Source organism: Octopus sinensis, linkage group LG1 (genome assembly GCF_006345805.1).
Source record: "Octopus sinensis linkage group LG1, ASM634580v1, whole genome shotgun sequence".
Classification (NCBI taxonomy): domain Eukaryota; kingdom Metazoa; phylum Mollusca; class Cephalopoda; order Octopoda; family Octopodidae; genus Octopus; species Octopus sinensis.
The window spans coordinates 150,882,002-150,891,086 of NC_042997.1; positions in this window are offsets into that span (position 1 = coordinate 150,882,002).

The following is a 9,085-nucleotide window of genomic DNA, read 5'->3' on the forward strand; positions in this document are numbered from 1 at the left end:
TTATTATATATTAATTCTCTTTACGCACACAGTGGATTAATATATAATCAAAATCACCTGATGCTTTGTTCTGATGCATATGTATACGGACATGTAACATAAAGTAATTAGTATCGCTATACCAAAGGGAAATGATAATAATAACGATAGTAATAATAATAATATAATAATAATAATCACAAGACCTTAAATTTTGGTGCGGGGGGAGATAAGTCGATCTCTTGACTGGTACTTGATTCATTGTCCCCCCAGAAGGATAAATGGCAAAGTCGACCTCGGTGGAATTTGAACTCGGAACGTAGCAATTGGCTAAAGACCGCTAAACAATTAGCCCGGCGTGCTAACGATTCTACCAGCTCGCCGCATTAATAATAATAATACTAATAATAATGATGATGCTTTCATTAATTTGCGACATGGACGAAGGATGAGGGGGGGCTATCCAAAGATACACATAAAGTATTGGAAATGACAAAAGATAATAACTTATTTTTTAAATGTTTCAAAATGAATGAAAACAATAAACTACACATGGTATACACTGAAAAAGACGGAACACATGCATAGCCTAAAAGATTTTTAAAAAGGGGGCGGGGAAGATAATGGGTGGATGATAGAGACATGGCCCTCCTGATACGGGGATGCCTAAAATCCCAGTAGCAAGTACCCTCTCGAATACCTTCTCTCCGACTCACAGGTCACCACTTAGAGTGGTACCGTCCATTCTTGCTATTTTCACGCCCCTTTCTTAAGCCCACTCACGGAAAGCACTTCCATCCCCACACTCAATTTCTTTTCCAAGAGAAACTTGACTATACTACTACTACTACTACTACTACTACTACTACTACTACTAATAATAATAATAATAATAATATAATAATAATAATAATAATAATAATATCAACAACAACATCAATAATAATAAGAACGCCGGCCTTGACAGTGGCTGGACGTGATTTTCGCTGCTGTGAACATTCAGCAGCAGAAAACACAGCAACACTAATATAACTCAACAGGACAACGGAAAACTCTCAAAGACTGGAATATCTACAATTTCCCGTTAGTTTTTAAAATTTCCCTCAAAATAAGTTAAGAAAATTACATATCTACAGTTTTTGAAGACACAAACGATCATCTTTAAAAACCTTAATATCTACATATTTCTGTGAAAATTTTATTCCTCTTTTCTTTTCTTTCTCCCTGAGTATTCTAAAATGTAAATTTCCTTTTTATTGCAAAAGCACTATTGTCTCCTCTAATTGGACATACAAACGAACATCTCTAGAAAACTTTAAAATTTAAATAATCTACAATTTTCTGTGAAAATTTAATCTTTTTTCCTTGACAAACCGAGTATGTAAAAATTAACTGCAAGAAAAAAGAATGAAAGGTGTTAGTACCTGCCAATATATACAAACTGCATAATTACAAAAAACTGTAAACCAGAGCAAAACTTATGAAATGAAGACAAAATTTCATAGAAAAATATTCAGAAATTCAAAAATTCAACCTGGTGAACATCAGTATATATATAAATATATATATATATTATATATATATATATATATTATATATATATATAATCATTTTTTCTATAAGTAATTAAAAATAGAAAATTGTGACATGGTTATTTTCATGGCCAAGGTAAGCGCTCTCATTGACTACTAAACACATTTGACCTCTGCTGACCCCAAGGGTGTGAGGCTGCCTTTGTCACATTATCGCACAGGAATGCCCATTGCTGATATCTCTTCACCATCTGCCGAATCTATTTACAGACCTGAGAAATTTAATCTATTCACCAAGCTGTCTATCTTGCTCCTCCCAGTCGCCTATTTACGATAATCTCAACTACAAGACAAAACTTGAAACTAAACAGCATTCAATAAAACCTTTTAATAATAAATGGTGATGGTGGTAATAATGATAATAATAAGAATTTAGCCAAAACACATGTCGGATCACAGGAAATATTAACAATGACAAATAAAAAAAATCAATATCGGTGGTAATGAAACTGAAGCCTTTGATGGTGACAGTGTTACATCCAGCAGACTCAAAGATACTTGTTCGACTCCAGCTTGTTGTTATCCAGCAAGGAACCAGCACACACAGCGTAGATGCAACAAAAAACCAATGCTGTGATTTTTTGAGTGTTACTACATGAGCGACCTCGTAGACGAAAATGGTGTTCATCTTAGGGGATACCGATAACGTATGCATGATGAATGGACAGAAAGAGGATTGTTTCAACTCATGGAACACAGATTATGTGATCAAACTAGAGCAATAAGAAAAAAATCGTTGTTTCACATAAGTAGAGCTCGAAACTACGAAATCGCACAGCAGAAAACAGAGGTGAACTCAATAATAAACCACAGGAAAGGAAGAGTGAGGGCTTGCTCGATGAGACATATAACTTGTTTGGAAGAAGACAATAAAACTAAAGATGGGCGAAACAAGATACCTACGACAGAATAAAGCCAAGACTACAGGAGAACGATAGCGACATTATTTGTAAACTTAAAAAGGTTGATCGGTGGAAATTGAACCAAGAATCGAAAAATTTAAATGAAATTCTGAAATACATGGAAGCAAAAAATATCACAGAAACAAGCAATCTGATTAAGGCAGCAAATATTATTGTAGCAGAAAATGTGGATGTTGATGTCAAGAAAAAAGAAATGTAACGGGAGTGACAAAAGGAAAGATCCATGGTGGAAAAGAAAAATACAGGCGGAGTTTGATATGTTCTCGAGGGACAATTCTGTGATAGACCGAAAAGAGAAGTGGGAGCTTAAAAGCGAACAAAAACATCAGGCACAAAGCAGGAAGTATAATATTGAAGCGAAGGGCTTGCAAGTTGTAATGTAGGAACTGAAACAGCGCCCCGTTGCAAAGAAAGCCCGGTTCGAAATTTCCCCAAGACACCTGATGAAGGCTGGAGGGTATATCAGCCGAAACGTTGTTTTAACAACAAACAAGATGGGGACAAATATTCGTCAAATGTAAATAATTTAGCTCATGTAAATTATGGGCTACAGACAAACGCAACTGAATATGTGTAGGATAAATTATATTACACCAGTAATACGTTGTGTTTGTATCGACAGTTTTGCAAGATGTTAATAATTTATTTGCTTCATTAACATATTACAATAAAAGCAGCCTGGCATTGAAAGTAACAGAGATCGTGTTCAGTGTGTGAAGGCATCTTTCTGTTAGCTCTTTAATCAAATATTGATTCCATTTCCACCAGACAGACACAAAGCATCACATGTTTTCGAAACTTCTCGTGTTTGGTGACAGGTTCCGGCGCTTGCCTTTGCTTGACCACTGCTTATTCTCGTAAGGATTGCAAAAGAAATATTTTCCTTGGATTATTACTTGTCGCGATCCATGGTTCATTTCCTGCGCTCGTGATGTTTTATAAACTGAGATGAGGCAGAAACTTTGGTGAAGGAGTAAAGAATTGGTATCAGCGCTGCACGAAACAAATAACATAAAAGTGGTTGGTTCAACATGACGATCTCTACCATGAATGCTAGGCTCCTCTCGCTGTAACTCGAGGATTAAAGCAAATAAATTATCAAAATATAGCAACACTTTTCACTCAACACAATAAATATGCAATGCGTTTGTTCCAGACAATTTTAATAACCATAAGCAATAACGTTAATGAATTAACTGCAATTTATTAATTATTTATACATGTTTCACTGATTAATACAATGTAGTTTACAAATAAATATTGAAAAATTCATAAGGGAACAACGTGAATTTATTTCATATAAGCAATTAAGCACAAATTATTTGACGAAACACAAATCAAATTTCCATTCATAATATACGTAGTCATTATTTGTTAATTTTAATATGATTATATTGTGTGATTTAAATTTAAATCCCCGGTTAGCTTTTGTGTAATATAAGCAGGATTCTTTAGCGACATTTTCAAAATGGACTGCTGTTATACGTTTTGCATACACTACATTATAATTGAAGAATGCTTTACTTATATATATATATATATATATATATATATATATATATATTATATATATATATATTTATATTTATTTTTGTTCAATTCTGAAAAGAATTTGCCTGATGTAAGTGAAGGTACTTGTTAGAATTTCGAAATATTTATGTATAATTTTGCGAGTTTAATTAATGATTATTTAACGATACCTGAAAACAATGCTATCCTCAAAAACTCTTTTTAAAATCGCGTTCAAAAGTTGTTGTTGTTATTATTATTACTATTGTTATTATAATTATTATTATTATTATTGAGTAGTCTTCATTTTATTGCGTGATTTCATTGCACAACCGAGTGCAGCTCTGTGTTTATTGGGTATTGTGCTGCGATTTGATGTAGTGATTTTATGTTCTATGTTGAAAGTGCTTTACGTAGGATGCGTGCTGTGCCTAGTTGTGCTATTTTTGTATGTTATATACACCTGTAAGTCCTGGTGTTTGGTGATGTATTTGTGTGAATGTTATTATTATTATTATTATTATTATTATGTGAAGGCGCATGGTTCAGTGTTTAGAGCTTCGAGCTTACGATCGTTAGGTTGTGAGTTCGAATCCTGGACTGAGATGCGTGTTGAGTTCTTGAGGAAGACACGTTATTTGACGTTGCTTCAGTTCACTCAGCTGTAGAAATGAGTTTTGACGTCACATGTTCCAAGCTGTAACGGCTCCCAAGCCTCCCCTTGGATAACGCTGGTGGCGTGGAGAGGGGAGGCCGATATGCATGGGTGACTGCTGATCTTACATAAACATCATTGCCCGGACTCGTGCCTTGGAGGGAACTTTCTAGGTGCAATCCCATGGTCAGTCATGACCGAAAGGGGTTTCAGCATTATTATTATTATTATTATTATTATTATTATTATTATTGTCATTTCCATTTAACTTGTCAGAGCTCTCGATTTCACTTGCACCGAATAATTTGGCAAGAGAGGACAGCAACCTCTTGTCAAATATCTCACAGCGTCTCCTTCCACGATACGTAATTCACAACAAAGTACCAATCTCAAATTCTTCGCTGTCCCCAAATAAATCAATTTTCTCACTATGTTCTTCCCTCATGTCTCTCCCAATATCTCCTACACATTTCTGATACTTGGACGTTGAACCTCCCACTACCCCTACAAATTCTGTGACGACAATTACTGTCTTCATTGCCTACATTCGTTCAATTTCAACTATTTTTGGCTTGTACTTCTCAATCTTCTCCAGCTCTTTGTCACCCACTCGTGCATCTCCAGTTATTACAATATCTATGATGTTGTCTTCCTACATCCTTTTATCCAGTAGATCAATGTCTAATCTCCGAACATCACTCATGACCTCACGCTGCATTGTAAAATCTAAGCTCTTATATTCATTATTCTCGTTGATGCCTTCTGGTTTAAGCTCGTTCCAGGTCAATGTCCTTTGAAAACAGTACTTCTCACAAAATCTCTATTGAGCAAATCTGTTTTACGCAGAAACAACGCGGAAACATTGATAAATCTGTCATTACCTGGAAGCAAGGATTTCAATTCTCCTTTTGTAAGTCAATTCATTTCACAGAAATGTTTGATTCTGAAGCTTTCCTAGAATTAGTATTTTCATTGTTTATCGGTTAAGTCATTGGAATTAATTAGTAGGAATGCTAGCTTTATAAACACCACAGCTCGGATATTGTATCTAGTAATTTCAATAGTGTGAATAATTTAGAAGCACAGAAGTGCTAGGCGCTGATTTTATAATTGCGAATTTTATTCTTCCCACCCAGAACTTTTGGTTGATTATCTAATTTATCCCGTAACATATGAATGCATTTCCTCAAATTAATTTATTTTTTACTATTCCATGCCTTTTGTGTATGGTTCGATATGTATTTGGGGTTTCAAATTTTGCTTCAAATTATAGTTGTGTAACAATACAAGGCTTATATTTACTTGAATGACCAGTTACAATAAATTGAATTTGATAGAATGTACAGAACTCTTTTGTCTTCACTTCATATGTATTTCTACAACTGATTACATTGATGTTTCTCTATTGAAAAACGAAAAACAAATGGCGTGACACTATGTCGTTAATGTGCCGGGGAAAATAAATGAATATCATGAGTTTTAATTTTATTCTGCAAACTATAGTTCATTCTTTTCTACAAAGACGAATCTTTCTTGTATATATATATGGCAACAATAATTATCGTTCTTAAAATATTTAAATATACCTGAGGTCTCGATGGATTGGGATTAGATTTGGTTACTGCTATTCTTGTTGATTTTTCAAAACTATTTTACCCTGGTTCTTTTAACGATTTAAATTAGGATGAAGATCCATCTAACATTGTCTATTGCAGTATTGTTTTACCTAAGGAGTGTATCATTGAAAAGTCGCTTCGTTTTGAAGGTGATAGCTGTCATTGGAACAAGACTGAACTTGGTGACTCCAGGAGCGTTTATGACGGCATAAAGAGTCCCTGTTTTTCGCATTCGATTTCAGAGATGTACAATATATGTTGCTTCCAAGATGAGTTCTGCAAGACAAGCGAAAATGTATAAGAACATGAGATATATAGATAAAATGAATCAACAAAAAAAGTAAATAATGAAGTTGTCTTAAAGAAAACAAAGACTGAATATCGACCCGGTTGTTGAAATTATTTATTAGTATGGCAGCAAATCCAAGATAAAAATGATAATCACGTTGACATTTTCAAAATGCCTCTACTGAAAATGAAAACGAAAATATGCTATTTTTATCACAGGGTAATTTTCTCATTCTATACAATTTTATGTACAGTTTAAGATAATGAAGTATTTGATTTTCTTTAGTAAGTTTACGGATAAAATACAGATAAAAAAGTATCCATTCTAAATACATTATTTGCACACATGTTGCTAACAGATTTTTTATAACGCCCAATTTTATAGAATCACAAAAGCACGCTTATATTTTCATTTCTGGTGAGCTGTTGAAACTATAAGCTGATATATGAAACGGAAGTTTAATCCCATTTTTTATTTACATTTAGTCAATAAAAAGAAAATCATATAAAGAATGTCAGAAACGTTGTAATTTCAAGCTATAGGCATAACATATTCATTTATCAGTTGCAAGAAACTTTACAAATGTCGAATAAATAATAGTTAATGTTTCGAAACATTATCAATTCTATTGAATGTAGTTAGTTGACGAGTTTATCAGCTATGCTTGTTACTGTGCTCTTAGCCAATAGATTATTTGGGGAATATATCAGAGAAAACTATAGAAAGTATTTTGTGAAAGAAAGTCATCTTGTTTAGAAAATGTCACTTTGAAATTTGAGATATGTTTATCTCTGTAAAAGAACATTAAGTATAACAATATGATTTTATACACGTGATTAATTCCATTCATCTTGATCATTCGGTAATTCGAGACCGGGCACTCCGCCTCACTAGTGCGTGGGAAAATAAATGGATAATTTATAATTCAATTTTAGCTTTAAATTGGGATAAATACTTTATTATGCCGCGAAAAATAAATATTTCTTCCAGTAATTTCATGCGGTAAACTCATTATTCACCCTAAAATTATTTAAAATTGCATGATGAATAGAAAAGGTTATAAAACATTCATGTGCATAGGAAGAAAACTAGAGATTTTCTAACCCCTGAAGACAGAATATTGTGAAGAGCATGCCATTTCCAAGAGAAAATATTAAGAAACTTTTGCTCAACCTATAACTTCTAAATTTGCCTCGAAGAAAAATTTAAAATCTTGTTTCAGGATGCGCGCAAAAGTCAAAGATAAAAGACTGCGGAAATAATATATGAGAATGTTGATAGCAAGAGAAAAATCAGCAACAGATTTATATCGGAGACTGCAGGGACATAACATAACTGTATGAAAAGAAGAGTTATAGAAATATCAATACTTTTCTACATATAAACTTTTAGTGGCGAGGAAAATATTTCAAGTCTCATAAGCGGGTTGTGAAAACAAAACGTACACATGCATATATGAATACAGGTGTCTTGTACAATGTATATAGGGAAGAGTACTGAAAAGTCCCTGGTGTCGCGAAAGGACAGGTTGGAGGCGCAACACTGTGTGTTCATTTAGAGGGCTTAGAAAAGGTGAAGGACCGCTACAATAAGTGTGTGAATTTGAGAGGGGGACACGTTGAATAAAATCATAATTAACTGATCCTCCTGTATTTCCTTTTATCCATTTCAGTCCCACCTCGTTTATATATTGATTAAACCTCGCTAAGTTAAATATTTAAATCACCTGAAGAATGACTGTAACTCGAAATTTTATGAATTGGACAGCCATGAAACGATCGTAGTGTTATGCTAATTATCTTTTTTTAATAATTTTGATATACATTTAAAATAATATAAATTAATTAATCTTATGCATTGGCTTAAGTTTTTCATTGTATAATTTGCCTAATAGTGGTTTTATCTCTAATTTGATATAATATATATATATATATATATATACATACGCGTATGCCAGTGTTTGTATATATATTTATATATTAACTTCCAATTATTCCTATAAGAAACATTTTGTAACAAACTTTTTAATGTAATTTCAGTGTTTATCAAAAGTGAAGGCACATGGCTTTGTGGGTAGTCTACTAAAGTCATGATAGTAAGCTTGTGGTTTCGATTCCTGGACCAGCTGGTGCGTTGATCTTGAGCAGAACACTTCATTTCATGTTGCTTCTGTTCACTCAGCTGGTAAACATGATACAGAGCGGCGTTCCGTCCAGGGAGGAATATATATGACAGGGAAACCGATAAGCTAGGAAACCGGCCCTATAAAACATATGGACTAATGTGAACTAGCCATCAAAATTTCTACTTGTAAGACAGGTAGTGTATGTCTCAGAATATTCTGCTCTGTTCTTATCTTTGAATGATATTTGGTTTTTATTTTCAGACCAGTCAATAAACATCTAGGAGTTTATTATTTAGCATCTTGTAATATAATCGCATTTAATGCAGGGCTGCTTAGTTTTGCCTTACTTCACGCGTATTATAATAGAAATAGTATTTAAAGTCTTTACATGTGTGAT